We start from the raw sequence: 22,472 nt of genomic DNA, 5'->3' as shown, positions 1-22,472 counted from the left end.
CTGTACCCTAACAGTACTCTGATAATTCAGACCCAAAGAAAATTTATTTTGGCATCCAAGGGGGAAAAAAACAGGAAAAATATCCCTTTCCCTGACAGTAAAACTCAATAACAGCAAATTAAAACACTATTTCTAGCTCTTTCATGACATTCAGAAACTGCTGTCTGAGGCAGCCTTTTCACTCTGCCTCTAACATTTGAAAAAGGCATTTGGCCCATGCAGGTATCTGAACCTGGTCCAAGTGCTGAGTATGTGATAAGAAAGCAAGTGATGTACTTTATGAACTGGGTCACTGTTGTATCCACTAAGCTGTCTTAAGAGACAGGTTCACAGCACCAGGCTGCTCTGTGAGTTTTTTTAAGACAAATTGGCTAAAATGAAAAAGTGCTACATGGAAATGTTACTCGGGCAAAATAACCAAAGACATTTAATTTCATACATAAAAGATGCTTTGGTTTATGTTGCCTCACTGTTATTTTACATAAACACTATACCTCACTGTTATTTTACATAAACACTATACCAAGTAAGTCAACCATTTATTTTTCTATGTATTCTCCAACTGGGAGGAATTTTAAGTGTAAGTTCTAGTGCCAATTTCCACCCTGGTAATACACAGGGAGATTGTTGCCATTTCTCTTGTATGTCACCTTAGTATGCAAAGGACGGTTGCATATATCCTGCACAATTGATGATCCAAGGACCCACCTTTTTAGAAGAGGACCCTGGAGCTGATGTGTGGTTAGAGAAAGAACACTGAACATATATGCTTTACAGGGCTGTGACTATCCATCTATGCCATATATTTGGCAACCATGGTTCTCATAATATTTTATCAGATAACCATTACACTACACATTACATTAGTTTCCAGCTGTGAGCAGGGTTTTTCAATGGTATAGTACAGTGCTTCCCAACCATGGGTTCCAAGATATTCTTAGGCTACAACTCCCAGAAATCCTGGCCAGCATAGCGATTGGTGAAGGCTTCTGGGAGTTTGAGTCCAAGAAAATCTGGGGACCTAAGGTCAGCAACCACTGCTTTCGCTGGGAGATACGGCTATGGCTTCTTGTGACTCTTAGAAGCAGAATGCATTTTAACCAAGTCCTGCCCAGGGCTACTGGTTCTAATTCAGAAGAACAATGGTGGACAACACACAGCACTCTAGATGCTGTTGGACTGCAACTCCCATTGCCTCTCACCACTTGACAGGCTGCCTAGTGGTTTTAGGAGTTATAATCCAACAACACAAGGGGGTGCCTGTGGTCTGAGCACTGCATGAAGAATATCCCTCTCCTATTGTTCTGATCAAGCACCTTGGGCCCTTTTTGGGAGAAAGGTGGGGTAGAAATATTTTAAATACATTTATTTTACTTCCTTCAGAAGGTAAGTAAATGAATTTGACCAGAATTTCTTGCAAGCAGCAAGATACCATTATGAACATGTTTGGAAGGATGGATGAAGGGCATTGTAAGCAAAATCCTCTACAGATTCTTTTGCTGGATGGAGAAGCCTACCCACACCATGGTGCAGAGGCAAACATATCCTAAAATACATATTCAGAGAAGAAATATCCACCAGAGGTCCCCTTTAACCCTACCATAGGACTGGAGAATGTTGCTGGATTGCAACTCTTACCAGATCTGTCCAGCACAGCCAGTGGTGAAGCATGATAGGAATTGCACTCCAGCAATAGTCTGGAAAGTCACATATTTCCTTTCTTTGCCCTACATGATGCCTATGCACTTGCATGTTTGCACCTGAATTGTGATGCCCAACTCATTCTGCAAGCCATGTGCAGAGCTGCTATGGGTTTATTATGGAGCAGTTGCAAAACAGTCCCTACTATAAATTCTCTTTCAAAATCCAACTTGAAATAATACCTCTTCTGCACACTGTGCTTGCTTCATATTAGCTCCCCCTTAATCCTCTGTGTCAACACAACAAGATCTACAGGTGCATGAAATGTGCAGCACTACACCCACTCCATCTATTTCTATTTTTCCTGAGAAGATGACTAAAGAGTAAACCCTATGTTGCCATGTTATTTTCAGCCTTGAGCTCCAGGTGTAATGAAATTTGTGCTGTTGCATTTTTTTTCCATAGGCATGCCTTATCTCGCTTCCTTTTCCAGCTCATTTGCTATTCCCCTCTCCTCACCATGTATCAGATTACAATCTCTTTAGGGCAAGCAAAACATTGTGAACATTAGTGATGCCACATAAATAAATAGCTACAGCAACAGTAATATCTTTAAGCCAAGTACAAATACAACCCCCCCCCCAACTTTGGCAGTTATGTCAAACTGTATTTATTTTCTTTAAAAGACATACCCCACTTTTCTTTATGAAATCGACACAGGATACTTTTTTTAATCCTCAAGATGATTCTCAAAACAACTACAAAAAATATGACAGATAAAAGATCCAGCAAAGCTTAGCCCTTATGAGACTTGAGCAAACAGAAATGTGGCACACAGCACAAACGAACTGATCCTAAAGAAGGTACCTGGATTCTGAGTGGGGAGGTTGTTAGAAGTGGGTACCTGCCAGAACTTGAACTAGGCTTAGAATCAGAACTTGGAGAAGGCACATTGGTTTACAGTTCCCAGAATCCGCATTGGCCATGCCTCTTACCTTGGGGAATTCTGAGAGTTGAATGTAAAAAAAGAAAATAAGTTGTGATCTTTAGAAAGATTTGCAAGCTCGAAGTAATCATGGGACCCTAAAGGAAACTCAAGAGGGATGTGTGTCCCTTGTTGTTTTCCACAATCCTTTGCATCTCTTTGGGAATGTCTGCCTTTCCAAATTTGCCAGCCCGCCCCGCCCCCCCCCCCCCGTTCCCAAATCTCTTTCTCTCTTAGCAGCAGGACTGCTGTGTCTCCCGGAAGGAGAACGGCACTTTTGAATTCTTCTGAACCCTTGCAACTGCAATTGGCTATGGCCTATCAGCAAGGCTGTTGTAAAAAAAGGCAATTGGACAAGAGCCAGGATCCCTGGTGAAGTACCACCAACCTCTTTACCCATGTTATGAAAGCACCACAGCTGATTGGCTACGGCACAGATCGTTTATAAAAGGCTTCACCATGACAGTGGCTTCGCAGCTACAAAGAAGCCCTTCTTGTGTACCAATACATTTTCAAAGTTTAGCTCAGTGAGGCTGCTCTACATTGCATACTTCTGGACTGATTTTATACATATGTTGAGTTTGTACTAGTCTTTGGTTTTTGAGTCACCATTCTAATGAAATATTTATTGGAGATGCCTGATCTTGCTTAATATAGCCCATTTTAGTCTATCTGGAGTCTTGACCGCACATTACATTAATGGAATGGCTTGTGGTTATGTCTCATTCCCAACTGCCCTCTTTAAATGTAGGGGCATGAGAGAAGAGAACTCCATTCCCATCTTAAGATGAAAGGACAAGAAAATAGAGTTGGTGTGGCTGCTATTCATACAATAGGTTTGTTTGTTTGTTTGTTTTTATCAGAGCAGTAAGCTGAATATTCTAGGTAGGGACTTCCCAGCCATATCAGCTGAGACAGAGATGGCCAGATCTACTTTTACTACCTTGATAAGCCCCTCAGACACAGAATGGTCTCAAGGGCATGAGCTGGAGTCTCAGGGAGTTGCTTTGTTTTCCTGGGTTTCTAGGAAGGGAGACAAATTTTGTCACTGGAACACAGAAATGATCTTTGTATATGAAGTACCTGGGCACCCATCTGCCCTTAATCCCAATCAGCACTAGGGCTTATTACAAAAATCCCTCTCTGTGTGTGTTGCACTTGTGCAGAGTTGGAATGCCAAAAGTCTTAAGAGCTGGAGTACAAGGCCAGTGGAGCAAGGATGGAAAAGGAGTGCCCCGTCGCAATTTACAACCTTTGTTGTTGCACAAGCAAGCACTAACATGCAGACACACCATATTTTGCAGTTGTTTATAGAAGGAACTGCACCAGTGTTGTGACACATGTCCTTCCCCTGTCATGCCACAACCTTGCTCACCCTGGGATCTCAGGTCGGGACCCTAAAGACGCAGAGAGTAGGGAAATGCTGATCTGCCAACCTACTCAGACCTCGTTGTTGCAGCTTCTTCCCAAAGCAACACTACACTGTACTGGGCAGAAAGAAGAAAGCAGTCCGTGGCAGAGCTATGAAAAGTTAGTCCTTTGGACTACAACTACCAGAATCCCCTAGATGAGAACACAGTTCGTTGATTCCAGTGGTCATAGTCCAGAAATTAACTTCTCTTAGCCCTGGGCACATGCAGCAAAACTAGCAAAGCCCTTCCCAGGCTGCTCCACCTAGGCTTCTAAGTAGGGGAGCAAGGAAGACAGGCTTGGAAAGTTGGAAGATTATCTCTTTCTACTGAGAGAAGTAGCTTGTATGGCAGAAGGATTTTGAAGAGCTTCCTCATGCAGAGGTGACAAAAGTTACATACATTCTAATTTCTTTTTCATCACTACAACTTTCAAAGGTGCAAGAACTAGATGGGCTATCGCTGCATTGCCAAAACGGGAGTCAAAGATTACCAAAAAGGGCATTTTTGCATTAAATTTGCATATGCTGATTTCAGTTACTACAGTATAAGCAAATATCATGAGCAGATATTATAATAATAATCTGTGTTTATTACAATAAAACTCATCACAGTGCAGAAGACTGTAACCAGTCTAACAGCCTTACTTCCAGTGCTGGGAGAAAAGCAGGATATAGTAAATGAGATAAATAAATAAAACAAGATAGTTAATAACTCTTCAAATTGTCCCTGTAATTTGCATTTTCGGGAGCTCACTGAATGTATGTGGAAAATAAAAGACTGTTGATTCCATATGTGATACTTTAATTTCATTAAAATAAATGTACTGAATATGGAGTCTTAAATTCCTGCCAGTACTTATCAGAATTATTACCTGAATGGAATAATGTATCATTAAAAAGCATCTAATCCTTAAATTAAATTAATTAATACATATTACCATGCATATACTGTTAGATCTAGCTCCTTGCACAAAAACTGTCAAGGTCTTGAGAGTCAAGTTCCATGGGAAACGAGAGAAAGAGGGCCTAGCAATGAGAAGAATGATGGTTTGCAAAGAGGTGTGAAGGAAGGGAAAAACTCAATATGTTTTCTGCACCCGTTTTAATTCAGGTCTCTGGGTTCTTTCTCCTGGATTGCCACAGGCTGAGGGGGGAATTAAGTGTGAGAGAAGAAGGTAATCTTTCTTGTTCTCCCCTCTTGTTGGCATGGGCAGGGTGACCATCCACATACTCATGTGATTTTTTTTTTTTTTTTTTTGCCAATTTGAGCCACACAGACAATGAGCATAGTGGGAAAGGAGGAAATGTTGGTGGGTTCCCAAGCTGTGCCCCTTCCCAAGTGGCCAACCCAACTCTTCCACCAGAACTCAGCCTACGCAACCGTCACGGATGCTTCTGCAGGAGCTGCTGCTTCTCCTTCCTCCCTCTCCTATACCCAGAATGAGCAGAATCAACAAACTCCCTAGTCTGCCTGCTACCAGTCACTGCATATGATTAGGGAGCTTTGGTGGCCTCAGAGAAAACTTTCAACCACTGAGCTAGCAGTGAAGACAAATTAGTTGAGAGGAGTTTATGCAGGCACTAAGAAAGTGCACTCCTGAGGAGGAGAGAGAAGGGAGGGGATGAACAGGAAGAATAGGTATTTTTAGTTTTTTGTTGTCTGTTTTCCCCTGGGAACTGGGAGTTCAGTTCCTCTTCTCATGTGCCACAATAAAAAGATTGGAAGTGGGGAGTAACATGGGAGGAATGGAAAGAAGAAGAAATTAGAATACTTTCTCTAACAGGAAAAAACACATGGCGCCACTACAGTCCACTGCCTAGACTGGACTGTGCAGAGACCAGACCCAAAACAGAACAAAGATCCCAAAGCAGGACGGGCCTCCCTCATACTGGACTGATGGGCTTCCTAGCACAATCCTTGATTCCCTTCCCCTTGGGTTTTCCTATCCATTTTACACCAGAGATAATATTTTTTATTAGCTGGAACATGTTCTACGAGTGTCATCAAACATAAGAGAAATATACAGCCTCACAGGGATGTGGATTATTTCGGCTGGGTGTTTCGTATTTCTTTTTTACATATCAGCCTTGAGCAATAACCAACAATATGAAATAAAACCCAAACTGAAAACATACCAAGTAGGCTTAATGTCAACACAGTGCTATTTGCATCCTCCCATCGATCTGCAATGTTTGCTGTCTTTCTAAACACAAGTGGTTTTCCTCCTTCTCAAATTCCTTCTCCATGCTCCCGCAATAACAAATTGATAAGCTTTGAGAAGGCATTTTATTACAATCACTATGAGAAAATAGGTTTAGATTTCACAGTCTTCTCATCTTTGAGACCCTTTTTGTGTCTCGGATGAGAAAAACATAACAAAACAAAAAAACCAGTCTGGTAACTATCCCCCAACCAGTGAATTTAGGCACATTTTAATTATAATTTAATGTAATTATCATGGTCTTGTATAGTACATGAAATGTATATCCATTTTGATAATTTGTTTTGGCAATGTTTATTATCCTATATGTTAAAGATAGTTCAGTGAGTTAAATATCTGGCTGTAGAGCCAGAGGTTGGGAGTTCAGTTCCCCACTGTGCCTCCTGGGAGAAGAGCCAGTCTATGTAGCCATGGGCAAGCTATACAGTCTCAGGATGCCCTCAAAAGAAAAGAATGGTACATCACTTCTGAGTATTCTCTACCTAGAAAACTCTGGAAAGGGTCACCATAAATTAGAATTGATTTGACAACACACTATTGTTGTTGTTGTTGTTGTTGTTGTTGTTGTTGTTGTTGTTGTTGTTGTTGTTGTTGTTGTTGTTGTTGTTGTTGTTAAACACCAGGCACAGTCCAAATTATAAAACCATTGACTGGTACAGTATTAAATAACAGATACCTGTACATGTTTTAACCAAAAACCTAAGTATCCATTAAATATCAGCGCACTATGTATGCTGTTCCTAATATTGCTGGTTTTTGTAGCTCTGATGGTGGTGTGATCTCTGAGATCTGCAACTAACTGCTTGTAATACTGGGTGAAGTTTCTTGATATTGTTCCCAAAGCCCCAATGACTATGGGGACCACTGAAGTGTGTTTCTTCCAGAGGTGAAATGTTTTGATGGCCAGGTCTCTGTACTTTGTTACTTTTTCCAATTATTTATTTTCTGCTCTGGCATCCCCTGAAATTACAATGTCAATGATCCAGACATTTCTTTGTTCTATTACTACTATATCCTTTGTGTTTTGTTCAAGGTGTCTACCCGTTTGGATCTGGAAATCCCACAAGATCTTGACTTCCTGATTTTCTCACACCTTCTCTACCTGATATTCCCATGGGTTTTTGGAGGTTGGCAAGTTATGTTTTTTGCTATTATTATTATTATTATTATTATTATTATTATTATTATTATTATTATTATTATTATTATTATTATTATTATTATTATTATTATTATTATCATCATCATCATCATCATCATCATCATCATCATCATCATCATCATCACCACCACCACCACCACCACCACCATCATCCACCCCTGGAAAAGGTCACTGTAAGTTGGAATTGACTTGACAGCATGCAATTGTTGTTATACTTATCAGGGATTGCTTTAATCATGGCTTTAATGTATTTCCAGGTATTATAGAGGGCTCCAGTTTTGTAGCACAGTATTAGACTTGTGCATCTAAAATAAAGTGAAGTTGTGGTAGTGGCACAATAATTATTCCCTTATGGCTGAATCTTGTGCTGTCCTGATAACTTGCATTATCATATCCCAGGACAGCCTCATTAGTAGGCAGAGGAAAGTGGCTGTTTATATATATATATATATTACTCACCAGTAATGTAATGATGGTGGGCCCCCAGTGATATACTTTTACCAATGTATTGATGTACAGTATCAGGAATGAAAAAAAATCTATAGGCACACCACAGTAATGGTGGCCACCTTCTCAGCTTCAATTATGAAAAGAAGTGGGGCAGGTTGTGTACACAGGCAATCCTGGTAAGGAATGCACCAGTGTAACAAAGGTACAAAATAACACAACCCTCCTGGTGATGGGGAAATGTTTCGCAATTACACTACTCACTGGAAAAATGTCTTGATCTTGACTGCATCATGTGACTAGGGGGGGAAGCAACAAACTAACGGGGATAACTAGAGAACATTTCCCTCATGTGACCAGGGCCTAATTAACATTAAGAATGTGTAACTACATCTGCTTATTGTCATCACTTCTTCTCAACTCAATTTTTTACATTTCATTTGTCTTCTTTCCCTCGTTTTACTCCATAAAATACTACATGTAACTATGCTAATATAATACAATAACGATAATGAAAACACTTGTTGTTGTTGCTGTTTAGTCGTTAAGTCGTGTCTGACTCTTTGTGACCCCATGGACCACAGCATGCCACGCCTTCCTGTCTTCTACTGCCTCCCAGAGTTTGGTCAAAAATGAAAACACTACCACCACAAAATGAAGCCTCAAATTAAGATTTATTATCAGTTGTTTTTCATGGCCCCATGCAATACAATGAACTGGAGTCAAACTATATTTAGACAGAATGTTATTAGAAGAAGGAATTAACTAAGAATTGAATTTTTCACAGCAGGAGCTGTTTCATACTTCCCAGAGTTTGCAAATGGATTTGCTTTGTTGTGTGACTGGTCATTGGGGGCAAGCACAAACATAATTAAGCAAATATAATTGCCTAGTCACAAAGGTATGTCAGAATTACATCTCTGGACATTAAATGCAATTTGGCTTCTAATAGTAGTCTATCTGTAACATGTAATTTGACCTCCCCAAAGACTGTGTGGGCTGTGCTGTGGCTGCCCCCAGAGGCATACCTGCAACATCTGATACTGATGCTGATATATTTAGGTTGCTCTGGATCAAGACGTCCTCTAATGTTCTTTGATTCTGTTCACGACCTAGAAGCCCCCATCTCCTAATCCAGACAGAAAATGACATTAGGAAAAGGCTATGTTACAGTTTAATTTATAGTTTTTCTTCTGATTGCCATAGTATTTTCTTTTTGGGTTTTTTTTTTAATGACAAGTACTATATTTTAATCATGATTTTGTTTTCCTTTGGGTTTTTTTTATTTAATTTGGATAGAGCCTTGTTGAGTTACAATTAACATCATTAAACAACAGGAAAGCTCCTGCTATGTCCTATGGTAATTCTCTGACACTGGTTTCATTCTGGAAAAGCAAGTGAAATATTAAACTCTTTGCAGCATATCAGCTTAAACTGACTGAAAGAAAAACTTGTAAAGTAGTAGAAGTCATTCAGAAGCAGCCAGATCTGATATTTTGGATAATAATATACAGTATACTGAACATGCGATTGGAGCTGCAGAATCACACTAATCTGCCGTGCTCCTTTCACTCAACAAAGCTTGGAAATTTTATTTTTCTTGGTCTATAAGCTCCGAAAAGCCTCAGCAGGTCTACGTAGATTGGATATTACTTGTATTTATGAATAGTTTGATGAATCTATTTCTATTTTTTAAAATTTGTTACAACTTTCCTCCAAAGAGCTCAAGGCAGCATACACGGCTCTCCTCTCCTCTACCTTGTCCTCACAAAAGCCCTGCAAGATTCTGCTGACAGAAAAAAGGCCTTAGCCAGTAGGTTTCTTGGCTCAATGGGGAACTGAACCCAGTACTCCAGAGTTTTATTGAACATTCTGAACACACAGTTCTTGCTCAAGATAAAATGGACTGCTGGGCTCATGTACAGTCCATTTCTAGAGGTGCTACTGCATAACAGACTATAACCATTGCTTGCAAACAAACAGAAGCCAAGGGAAAGGCCAGAGTTGATAGACTCGATCCTGCTCTCTCCCACAGCACACAGAATATCTGCATATTAACCAGTCCATGAATAGGGCTTATGGCTGACCTGCAAAGCACTACAGTTGATAGGAAAAACCTGAGGAACATGAATATAGTACAGAGGAACGATGAAAGGGACAAATATAAAAGAATATAGCTACTGCATAGGCTACCTGAAAACCACAAGCTACAAATGGTCTAACAGACAGGAATCATCTTGAAAAACTTTTATTCTCACCCCTTCTGTCTGTCTGTCTGTCTGTCTGTCTCTCATTTTCTCTCTTTGGCCAGGGAACTTTTTTACTCATAGAGCTTTCAACAATATTATTTTCCTGCTCCCCAACCCACTTGCAGACTGAAATGATTACAGCCCACTAGACTATCTTTACCACCTCATTCTGCTGCAGGGGTTGAGTAGAAATGACACAATAATTTTAAGAGGAAAAAACTGTTTCAGATAAATTTTACCGCTCTGCAGCTGTAACAGAAAATGGCAATAAGTGCCCTTGTTTCCCCTCCAGTTTAGTTTGCTGTGCCAGTTCACCAAAAACAATGCAATTCATTGTAATGTTGATTTTTATAACATTCTGCTACAGCGGACTTGGCACCATAAAGAAGACGGATGGTCAGGCTAATGCTAGGATTCCTTCTGTGGGAAGGACATAGTTATATGAATCCCCCACCACCCTCACTACCACTTCAGGATCCTTGACAAATCTGTTGGTGGCCACCACCATTAGGAAAAATAATCCCACAAACACCTCTTTCCCTCCCTGGGAGTAAAAACAAAGCAATAAAAACTAAATAATGACTTGCTACCTTTTCCCAACATTCAAAGTCTGCTGTATGCAGCAAGTACTGTACCTCACTCTACAAAACAGTAGGGACATTCCTGAATAATCTGAAAGACAATGAAACCGAAAGAAAACCCTCATAACCTAAGGACCCATAACAACATTTCAATAACTGCATGTATTTCCTTATTTAAAGGAATTTTATATTTTGTCCCCCAGCTTCCCAACTTCTCGCTTACAATTTATGATTAAAACATAACATTTTTGCCACAGATTGCATTGCCTTAGAGTGGAGATTTGATATCTAACCTTGTCCTTTAAGCGGGGGGGGGGGGGGGTCCAACCTCCCTCCTACTCCAGGTTAGGACACTGTGGCCCAAGCAAACTGTGGGTGGCAGGAATGTTCACATTACAGCTGGCTGCCTTGCACCTGTCAAGGGGATAAATAAAGCAACCGACCCTCTTCTCCTCTTGGCTTCACTCACTGCCAGTCCCTTAAGACACAAGGAAGGGATACCACCATCTCTTCAGCCCATCAACATGAAAATATGCCTCAAGAATTACAGACGCAATGATCGCTATTGCTCACACACTGTCCTGTTCAGACACTGCAAGGCCACCAATTTCACTCCTAACCTGCTTTTTCCTTGTTGACCACAGAGCCCAAATATTCTGATGCTATAGCTTCAATGAGCTTGTTACCTTTATTCCTGTTCTGTTTCCTATGCTTTTATAAGCAGCTTGACCAAACAGAAATATGGGAAGGGAAGACAACTGACAGCATAAGTTGCAACTCTCCTAGGGCAGCTCCCGGTTTCCAGGACCTGTTCCGGGAACATCACTACTCCTGTGATTTCTTTCAGAGACCCCCCCCCCAAAAAAAACAAACCACACACTGGTGGGTTACTACAATTTGGCATTTTTTAATTTTCAGAAGTGGCATTTTGATTTTAGTATCTTTATATGTCAATATTCACATGGGAACATGAAAGGCCAACACTTCTATTACATCCTTCACTATCTAGATAGAAAATGTTCCTATACGTGTTTGGTTTGCTGCAATTCAGTAAGTACAGCCAGCCACATTTCGAGACTAAACAGTAAAGTTGTGGTTTCACAGACATGCAGACACATACACTTCTTATGTTTGGTTGACTAACATGCTCGGGGCTTAGGTCCAATTCATCTAAACCTGCACAAGACTATCAAGAGAACATAGGGGCTGTTCTGGGTCTCACCATCCAGGGGTTTTAAAACTGAGCAAAAATGGACAATACTCAGGTACCACTGAGATTCCTGAAAAATTGGCAGCCCCTTTTCTGGGGCTGCTACAGTTAAACATATCTCAACAAGTGGAATAACAGTCTCTACTGAGAGGCAAGTTTTTCCCCAAAGGCACCTGGCCATGAGCTTGGCAATGACTGCTGTGCACTCATGAAGAATTCAAAAGGGGGGCACTGTTAAGTACGGATCGGTTTCTGCTATATGTAGCCTTCTTCTCTAAGCCAGTTAATTTCAAGTGATTCCTTTTACAAAACACTTTCTAAACAAGCCTCCCCCAATGGTGGATGATCAAGAGTTTTCCCCAATTATTTGTTGTATTTTGAAGCAGGGTAACCTTGACTTTCTGGGCGTTTTGACGTTTGTTGTCTAGAAGCCCCATACAGTATGGCTGAAAGTAATGGATTTTGGGTGCTGTAGTCCAAAACAGCTGGAGAGCCAATAGCTCCCCAACCATGCTTTCCAGGCACACTGGAGAGAAAGGTTGGTTTTCGGTAGGCAACCTGTTGCTTCAAGGATGGCTCTCCTCATCAGTTTAAGAAATGCCAGGATTGCTCAAAACAGAGTTAAAAGGCCACTGCTGCAAATTATCCTCTGTAATTGGCAGTCCACCTCAGATGCTCCAGTTATTATTACAAGATATATATTGGACATTCTCGAATACTCTCGCCTTACACACATGAATTCCAGGGATGTGAAGCAAGCACTGCATTGGTTCCCTGATCAAAATACCTTCCTATGTTACAGGGGCCTTTAAATATAGTACATCAGTCTATGGCTCAGCTTTAGCACGATGTACGTGTGATCCAAGGCAGGTAAAGATTATATAGCTTTTTCCCATTGTCATCTGATGTGGCACGCAGACACAACGTCACTGCAGCTCATGTTGGCTGTACATCAAAGGACTATAGGCTGATAAATTTACATTAGGGGCCTTGAGCCAATGGCCTTTTTTAGAGGATGGGGTTTAGGTCAGTATTTAGGTCACCAACGACGGCCAATCGGTAACTGTGAAGGAGTGAAGCCAAAATAAGCAACAATTGGTATTTGTCCTCTAAGTACAAGAGGCAGGATGACATCGCTCCAGAGTAATGAAAGGCAGTTCTCTTCAAATCTACCAGCTGCCCCTTGCCACACACTGGTATATGGTGAATGACCTTGAACAAAGCACAAGAACCAGCCAAGATGTACTCCCCATCCCACCCCAGTAACTGGGCAAATGCTACTACTGATGCAGGTATCACTCCGATTTATAACAGATATGGGCAGGTAAGAAGGAAATGGACCTAGCTAAGGACCCCAGAACTAGCAAAGGGAGTAAGCTACTCGATGTCTTCCAAAGCAAGAGTAGCAGAAAGAGAAGAGTGGAGCAGATGGCAGTAAATATCATTTCCTCAGTATTTTTAAACCAGCAATAAATTTGATGCACCTGTTTTTTAGGGAGAGTAAGAGCCAGACAATAGTCCCCCTTAGGGAAAAATTTCTTTAATGTCCATTCGACACATCACGCGTATACCATTCCTTTCCACCTGAAATATAAAGACTCTTTCAAGACCATCACCTTTATGCCCTTCTTGTCACTTTCTGGAGGCCTCTGTTAGGTTGCTATTAACACAGTTTGATAGACTGTTCTGATTTCTTGCAGGGTCAAGTGGGGCACAATGGAAGAAAATCCAAGAATCCTGGAGGCAATTCAGAAATGCCATGTTTAATTAACCACTTAGATCAGTTACATATTTGTATAGTACAATCCTATCCATGCTCACTCAGAAGTCTTGCTGATCACTTCCTACCACACTTGTTTGTATATTCATAGGATTGTGCATTCAGCACTGTAGTCCAACATTACAATTACTTACATGCCCGCTCAAAAGTAAGTTGAGCAGTTACAGTGGAATTTCTCCTAGTTTAGGTAAGGAGATATAACCTTCAGATTCAGTAAACTATAGACATGTCAAGAAATAAGAAGGCTGTCTCCCTTCAATTTTTAATACAAACATTATAAAAACTGTAGGTGGCAAGGCACTATTGTGATATTAACTCTTCTCCCATATTCATAAGTCAACCCAGGTTCTAAAATAGTGCCTGGTGCAGTAAGTACCTGCATTACTTTAAAAAAAAAAGCAACAAAGAAATGTATTTTTCTTCAGAAACTGTTTTATCTCTCTGATATTTATGCAGATGCAGTCACTTGATTAAGCGACTAACCACACAATTATATATGTCTACTCAGAAGTAAGCTCCCACTCAGTACAATGGAAATGTGTTTAGGATTGCTATCTATATCTGTTATCAAGCAACTCCTTAGTACCATCCCTACTCAACCCATGGTCCATTCCTACCTACTTTATAGTCTTTCACTCTTCTGTGCAATAGAGTGTTTTGTCTTCCTCTTTTCAGTGGCCATAATCAGAGGATCTCATCAGACATAAAAGCCAAGTCATGTACAGTGTTATATGGCAGTTCTTACAACCCAAGGCACGTCAATAGGAATCCATTTGAATAATGAAGCTATGCCATCCGCTATTGAGCTTCTAATTATAGGCTACTGCTGGTCTTTTAAAGTCATTAAGCAGGTTGCTGTTCATCAACAGTATATTTGGAAGCCTTTTTACAATTTGAAACAGCTGTTTTCATGGATGTTATTTCTTCAGAGGCTGAGAGTCGAGATGTGTGAAAGATTCTGTGTAAAGGAGGAGTGAAAGAGGAGGATTTACTACTCCATGTGTTCTGCATCAAATACATAAATAAGCACAAGTTGTGGTCAGAAATCTATACATCTATGGGCTTGCCATGCATTCTGTGAATGGGGGGGGGGAGTGTCCATTATGTACACATAAGAAACAAAGGGAAAAACATGGCATATGCAGCTGAAATGTTCACTAGGAAAGTTTAGTCAAGGAAGTGCAAAGTGAAATAATGTGCAGAAAAATATGTAGATTTTTTTTCTATTAAAAATATATATATCCCTGCACAAATGGCATGTAGTAGAGACAGGAAAGGAGGAATTCAGCAGAAATAAATTTGAAAGACCTGCCCACTGAGATGTGTAAACTCTTATGCATGTGAACGAGAAAGATAAAGTTATAAGGTTATGTTGACTGAACTAGAAAAAGGAGCCATATGTTGGTTGTGGAAAATGCATTATGCTAATACTCTGTCCTCAGCTGATCATCAAGGGCTGGAGATGGAGTATATAACGGGCAAGGACTTGTATTGCAAGGAACTTAGAACCTAAGAATTTAAAGCAGATGTAATTTAGAACTGAAGAACTATATTTGAGAAAGAAATATACAGGTCCCATATTTTGGGCATTTCCCTCAATTACTGTATTATGTTTCCTATATTATTTGGAAGATGGAGGCAACATATGAAACATTCATACTTTACCCATCATTCAAAACTAAAGATTTAAAACCTCCCCACCACCCCATACTGTAGAGGTGCCCATGTATTCCATATTCTGTTGAAATTCTAGTGGTTTTGATTGTACACTAGTGCCAGTTTTGGCCCTACTGTGCCGTTCTTAGGAAAATCTATTAACATTAATCTTCCCACCAATACAGGAAGTATAACAATGGAGGCAAATGTCCCAGATATGGTGCTGCATGTTTAGTTGTTTATCATATTCAGACTATTCTTCCCTTGAGTAGTTTGCTGCTGTCTACATGTTTCTGCATCCCCCTACTAAAAAATCCGGACAGACTGACTAGCACCTTGTTGTGTAGCTGTGCTGCTGTAGCATGGATTCTGACACCACCAGCAGCATTGCTGCTAATTGAAGAGTTCCTGATCTCATTTTGGATTACACATAACTCACATGCAATGAGAGAAAGTCAAACATAACCTGAAATTGAAGGATGCACTATTGAATTAGTGACAATCTGCCCCTGCCAGTGACATTGCTCCAACTGTGTCAGCAAAGCTATGCGACAGAATATGCAAAAGCTATGCAACAGAATACTGGTACTTGTTTAGGCTATGGGACAGAATTGGGCTGAGTTTCCATTTCAGTGGAAAGTGGATGTTAGGATACAAGATGGGACAACATCTTTGTAAGGGTAAGAAATTGCCATGTGTTACGGTCCCTAACAGCTTCTAACATTGCACTTTCCTGTCATATCCTCTGTGGCGGATCATGGACAAAGCAGGGGTCCCTCACCCCAGACTTTCAGTGGGAATATTCCTGTTTCGATCACAAGCCACCTATGGCTTTCATAGTTGATACAAAGGGAATGATGAAAATCCTACCAATTTTTGTGGCTAGGTGAGACTAACAATAGGTTTCATCTAGTTAGAACAATGGCCATTTAACTAAATGTTTTCTACTTGAGTAAAAGCCACCCAGAATCTCAAACTGCTACCTTGCTACATGGGTGCCAACAACTTTACCTTGGACGCTGTTGTTTTTATTTTGTGCTGTCAAGCCACATAGGTTTTTTGAGTTATACAGGACATTCAAGAAATGGTTTGCCTTTGAGGCTCCCCAGTGAGTTTTCATGGGATAACAGGGATCTGGACCCAGTTCTCCTGAGTCCAGCACTCTATGTACTGTACCACATGAGCCACATGGGATTCCAGGCATGCCCCAAAGTGCTCTACAGCTGGTGAAATGACAGCTTCAGCAGTTTCCTAAAAATAACAGGAGTAGGACCAGCCTATTATTACTCACAGTGAGCCAGCCAGATAGATGCTAGGGTGCATTCCTCTTAAACACCTTCTCTATTCCCCTTATTGGAGGACAGAGCTATGTGTGTCACATGACCTCCCTTTCCAAACTGATGGCAAGAGATGGCACTGCCCCGCTGCCTGTAAGATTATGGTTATTGTGATCATGGTATTTTATTAAAAACAAATCACCAGGCAAAGTTTGCTTCTACCCATGAATCTGACCTAACTCCAGGAGGCAGTGGAAGACAGGATGGCCTGGCGTGCTCTGGTCCCTAAACAACAACAACAACAACAAATGGAATGAAACTCGCCACCTTGTACTTTGTCTCAGGTAGGCAAAGTGTTTTGGGCCAGCCCTTAGCCTATGCAGAACCATCTACTTGATCCTGACACATGAATCTTAATCCTAATCCCATCACTCATCTGAGCTTAACATCATTGTGTCAGTCTGTATAATACTTCTGAATTCTCAATGGACCAAAGAGAATATATCTGGAAACACCAGAACTCCTCTAAGCCATATTTCAATATAAAGATTATACAGCTGGAGTGAACACATTTCCAAATCACAGAGGCCATTTTTTTCTGGGCCTAAAATGCTCCATGAACTGTTCTAGACTGTCCACATGAAGCCAGAAGTCACTGGAAGGCCATTTGTGTGTGTTTCTAATATATATTCCTTTTCTTTTAAAAAAAATTACAAACGATTTTTGCTGAAACAAAGTGACAGAGCTATTCTCTGGAAGCACAAATTTCTGTTGGGAGGGGTAAAACATTTCAGGGGGAAAATAGTTTGGGTGCTTCTGGGGCTCAGTAAAATGAGCTTGCAACCAGATGGAGCTGATTGAAAGAATAATTCACAACCCTGCCTTACAGCATGATGTTGCATTGCACTCTATGAGAGCAAAATGAACCACTGATGCTTATAAAACCAGTCAGACAAGGAAAACAAAAGCCATTACAAGGAGAATCTGGCATACAAAGAGCAGTATTTCCAATTTACATGAATATTATTATTTAATGAAACTTTATAAATGTTGATGGAGCATGTAAGTAGTAAGGAAAGAGAAACAGGTCACTCACAGTCATTTAATTTTGATCAAAGAGACTGGAAAAATAGTTTCCATTTAATCCAGCGTCTTGGAAGTGGCACAGGGATTGTTGGGAGAAGAGAAGCATATTCTGAATCTCTACCAAAAAAGGTTATATTTGCTCTCCTGCTTTAGTGGGTCATTACTCTGCACCAGACAATGCAACTGTAGGGGGGAAAGCAGGGAAAGATTCAGTTTTCATGTGACAATAGTCTTCTGTTTGGAAAAGGGAAAGGACAGTGTCAAGTCAGTAATTTCCACAGCCTGAACTCCAGTGAAGTGCATGAACTCTGCAACCTCCTGAATGAGGTTTCCATGATTGTTAAAAACTACATAAAAGAACCAATGTGGCCAGGACTCACTTTTTCCATGTGGTACAGCTTGATTCAGATTCAGGTAACACCACTCTCATCTAGAAGGCAGAAATTATACTGACTAATCTCACAGGTCGCTAAAAAGCTTATTTATTATCATAATTATTTATGATTATGGTTATTGTGATCATGATACTGTATTAAATTATTATGGAGTTTTATCTTTTCTAATTATTAAAAATTCAGTGAACAGTGACTGGGTTAATGCATGTAAAACAACTAGAAAACTCTAAAAAACTATATAAAAGCTATCATATAGTTTAGACAGACATGAAGCACTTCATCCCAGATTGTCTGAAATCATTGGCACAGCACCACAGGTCCCCCACCCAACCCCGTCAGCTCCCCATTCACCAGCCAGCTCGCACTGCTCATTCTCTCCCCATTGCACAATCTTCCAGTCCCAGCGGAAGCATGGATTTGCCTTCTCCACCTCCTCCAGCAGCTGCCCACTCAGATAAGGAGATGGGGCAGAGATTCCTCTAGCGCTGCCTCTAAGCGGACAGCTGCTGGAGGAGGCAGAGAAGGGAAATCTGTGCTCCTGCTGGGATGGAAGATCATACGATGGGGAGGGAATGATCAACACACAGCAGCTGGTGAGTGGGGGAGCCAGTGAGGGTGGTTGGGGGAAGGGAACTGGTGGCACCTGTGGTGCTGTGCTGACAACTTAAGACAATCCAGCATAAATTGCTTCATGTCCATCTCTAATTATAGTTCTTAACCCAATAGCTCCATGCACCAGAAAGCTGCCTGGAGAACATCTTGCTCTGTCTAACAGGTAAATGGAGGCTCCCTGTCTCACATCTGAAATCAGCAGGAAAACAAGTATTGTTTGCAATTAGGCTGCATGGGCGTGAGGGACATAGAATTTACGACATGTCCATTGGGCAAGAGGGATATTTGTCTCAAACCTGTTAGGGGCTTCAAAAGCTTTGTTTTGGTCACCACTGGCAAGTAAAACCTCATGAACACTATGGTAAACTCGGTATCATAAGAGTTTTCAATCATTATATCAGGAAACCATTCCCTGTGTGTAATATATTGGATTTCAATCTTTGGATATTATGGTCACATAGTTTTAATGGCAAAACAAATATGAAAACCATTTTCTTCCATGTTTAACAGAAGTACAGTGGTGCCCCGCATAGCGAGGTTAATCCGTTCCGGATTAACCCTCGCTATGCGGAATCGTCGCTAAACGGGTAAGGAAAACGTATTGAAACGCATTAAACTTAGTTTAATGCGTTCCAATACCTTGCTTACTTACCCGTTCAGCGAGGATTCCCCTTGCCGGCAGCCATTTTCGCGCCCTCGCTAAGCGAGGGCAGGGCGTCAAAACGGCTGCCGGCAGCCATTTCCGGGCTTCCGGTGGCCATTTTGGAGCCGCCGAACAGCTGTTCGGCGGCTCCAAAATGGCCGACGCAATACCCGATCTTCGCAATGCGGGTTTTCCCCATTGCGAAGATCGGGTATGTTTCCGTATAGCGATCCCGAAAAAGGGATCGCTATATGGAAACATCGCTATACGGTGCACTCGCTAAGCGAGGCACCACTGTACTCACAGCATGGGGAACACCTCAAAGACAGCAGCTGATTCTCTAAGTTCTGCTTGTTTGAATCAGCTTCTGCCCCCTGAATCTCCAGTCTGATTTGCTTCTACATACCATTTTTAAAACTGAAGTTGAAAAATCTAATGCAACCAGTCATTAGATATAAAAGCAGGACCTACCCAAAAATAAAGTGGAATGGTGAAAGGCAAAGATAGAGGGAGAAGAAGAACATACCAGGTTGGAATGAGTATCTTCAACTATGATTTGACAAAATCTTTCCAAGTTCTCATGCAGAAAGGCATTCTCTGCTGTCTGGAATCAGATACCAACAGCAAGGACCAACTATACATTGCAGAGGATCCCTTGTTGGAAGATGACCCTCCTTAACTGCTGTAAATAGCTTGAGGAGCTCATTTCATTTCATGTCATTTGCAAATTAGGTTACAGTACTCTGTTTTGTGACTGGTCTTTGAGAATTAAGCATGGCTTCATTTGAAGGAATGACTTTTCAAGGTCTCACTAGATGGGACATTGATTCTGCATCTATAAGCAGTGTGACCTTTAAAAGGAAAAGCTTGTCTGTATAGTCTAACTCTTGCTTCAATCAACATTTAGCAAAAGATTCTGCTTTTGTTTTGTCATTGGTCAACTGGTAAATAGGAGCTTCATTTCCATGTCTAATATCTTAAGCACACAACCCTGAAAAATTTGCATGGCTGGAAGGACAAAGTTATAGGAGGAGTGAACACACCTTGGGTATGACCCTCAGATACATTTCTGAATCATGTCCTTGGAACAGTAATGTGCTTTCCACTCTAATGATGGATTATCTGTAATGTGTAGTTTGGCCTTCAGAGAGTTGGAGCTGCATTTCTAAGGCCAAAACAAATATAAATGGCATCAGCTTCATCACACAGGAAAAATTCAAGCAGCCTATGTTCAAGTCATATAACATCATTGCACAATGAATGTCAAAAAAGGCAAGAGATGGCAAATAATATGCAATGGATAAAAAAAATGGCAGTCTCAGGTTCACAATTTATGAATATTTCAAGACTCTACTCACTTTTTTGGCATCCTTTCCTTCTTTTTCTTCTGTTCAATATGACCACAGGCTGGCTGGAGAGCTCAGTGAGTTATGTCTCTGGCTGCAGAGCCAGAGGTAGGGAGTTTGATTCTCCATGGTGCATCGCAGAAGAGCCAGCCTGTGTGGCCTTGGGCAAGCTGCGGAGTCCCAGGGCACCCCGAGAAGAAAGGAATGGTAAACTACTTCTGAATACTCTCTACCTAGAACACCCTGAAAAGGGTCGCTATAAGTCAGAATTGACTTGGCATCACATGATCATCACTATTAATATGGTCAGAAGCTCTATAAATTCAATTTGACAAGCCTGCAGTCACTATAAAGAGGTCAGCCCATGTGCAAACAATATTTAATATTTAAATATTGCTTGAAAGCTATTTTTCACATTCTGCTTTGGAGGAGAAAATCTAGGATTCCAGACATGGGAGGCTGTGGGGGTGACTTTAAAATCTCACACACATGTTTCCTCTCCTTTCTTGCAAGCCATCACTTGGCTATTTATTTTTAGATAAATGGCAAAGCGTTAAGCACAATGCTGTTTCATGGAACATAAAGATATGTCTTTCACCTGTCACCCTTCTGATTGACTGGGACTCCTGTGCCGCATGCTTTCAAAAGCTCCACAGAGATCTGATCACCTGGACCTCCCAGAACGGAACAGTTGACCATACCTTCAATGAACAAATGTTTAAAAGTGGTTTTTATTCCTTCTTAGATATTCAGTATTTGCAGATGTTATTTATGTGCTTCATTCTATTGCAGAAGTGACATCTCAACTCACATTTCATAAAGGCATTGCCTTATCCTCCTCATAAGACACCTATGTTCCACTGCAATGGTAACCAATTGGGAGGAAATACCTACATTTTGTAGGTGTGTGTTTTTTTAAAGTCAAAACTCTTGCTTGACTACATGATGCCAGGTGAGAACTGATACTTAAGGACATGCATAAATACATAAGAGCAAGAATGGCCAGAGGTGGGTATTTTCTTTCTTAAGATAAGTTTTTTGAAACCTAGTTGGGGGGAAAAAGATTTTCTAATATGATACGTGGGCAGAGGAAAAGCGATTAGGTGACCCTGTGGCATCATTAGCAATATTCACTTATCCACTGTAACTGATAGTGTCCTTTAAAATAACATTTGCTTAAAAAAAATAAAGTTTATTACATCATGAATAAGCACCGCATATAATCAATTTTAAAAAAAGGTCAGCAGCTCGCTTGGAATATTCATAGCACAGTCCTACCATTATGCACTGGGGTACAGAAGCCAGCAAGCAGAGATTAGAGGACAGAGCTGTGAGTTTTATGCAGTCTGCCTTGAATACCCTAAAATATTTTGCTTTTCTCAGATGTAGCGGATAACTACAGCTCCTTTTAGTATTCAAATTCAGCCACCATTCACGGTGGATGCTGTTGCAACTGGTGGAAGTCTATGGCGTTATCCTTCTCTTCGGACAGCCAAGTCTCCGGGCTGGCTGTAGGGGACAAAACTGTGGGCTGAAGCAACAGTAGATGTGCTTGCATGTGCATTTATAAAGACATATTTCCAGAAGAAAGATCCATGCTGTGTGAGAAAAACCTTCATTTCACTAAAGCTCCATATACCACTGCTCTCTGCATCTAAATTTGTATCCATGCTTTCTATTCTGCTATAATGGATAACTGAGCCAAAGAAAAAGAAGAAGAAAGACCCAGCCAGAGAATTTAGTTTGAGTAAGAGAAACAGAAGCGCATT

At 40.8% G+C, this 22,472-nt stretch overlaps 1 protein-coding gene and 1 long non-coding RNA gene across 52 annotated transcripts in view; both read right to left on the bottom strand.

Moving 5' to 3' along the window:
- Positions 1-22,472, bottom strand: part of LDB3 (LIM domain binding 3) — a 202,713-nt gene that overhangs the window by 155,614 nt on the left and 24,627 nt on the right. The window lies entirely within an intron of this gene.
- On the bottom strand, positions 13,652-21,404 carry LOC140705880 (uncharacterized). Of its 2 annotated transcripts, XR_013543849.1 has the most exons (4): positions 21,302-21,404; positions 20,716-20,873; positions 18,088-18,137; positions 13,652-14,646 (listed from the first exon to the last, which is right to left on the bottom strand). It is a non-coding gene; the product is annotated as an uncharacterized LOC140705880 (long non-coding RNA). The 2 variants fall into 2 exon arrangements; XR_012085459.2 differs by lacking the exons at positions 18,088-18,137; positions 20,716-20,873; positions 21,302-21,404 and adding an exon at positions 17,718-18,077.

The sequence above is a fragment of the Pogona vitticeps genome, chromosome 3 (genome assembly GCF_051106095.1).
Source record: "Pogona vitticeps strain Pit_001003342236 chromosome 3, PviZW2.1, whole genome shotgun sequence".
Classification (NCBI taxonomy): domain Eukaryota; kingdom Metazoa; phylum Chordata; class Lepidosauria; order Squamata; family Agamidae; genus Pogona; species Pogona vitticeps.
Note: the sequence above shows the minus strand (reverse complement) of the source record. Positions and strands in the feature narration are given on the sequence as shown.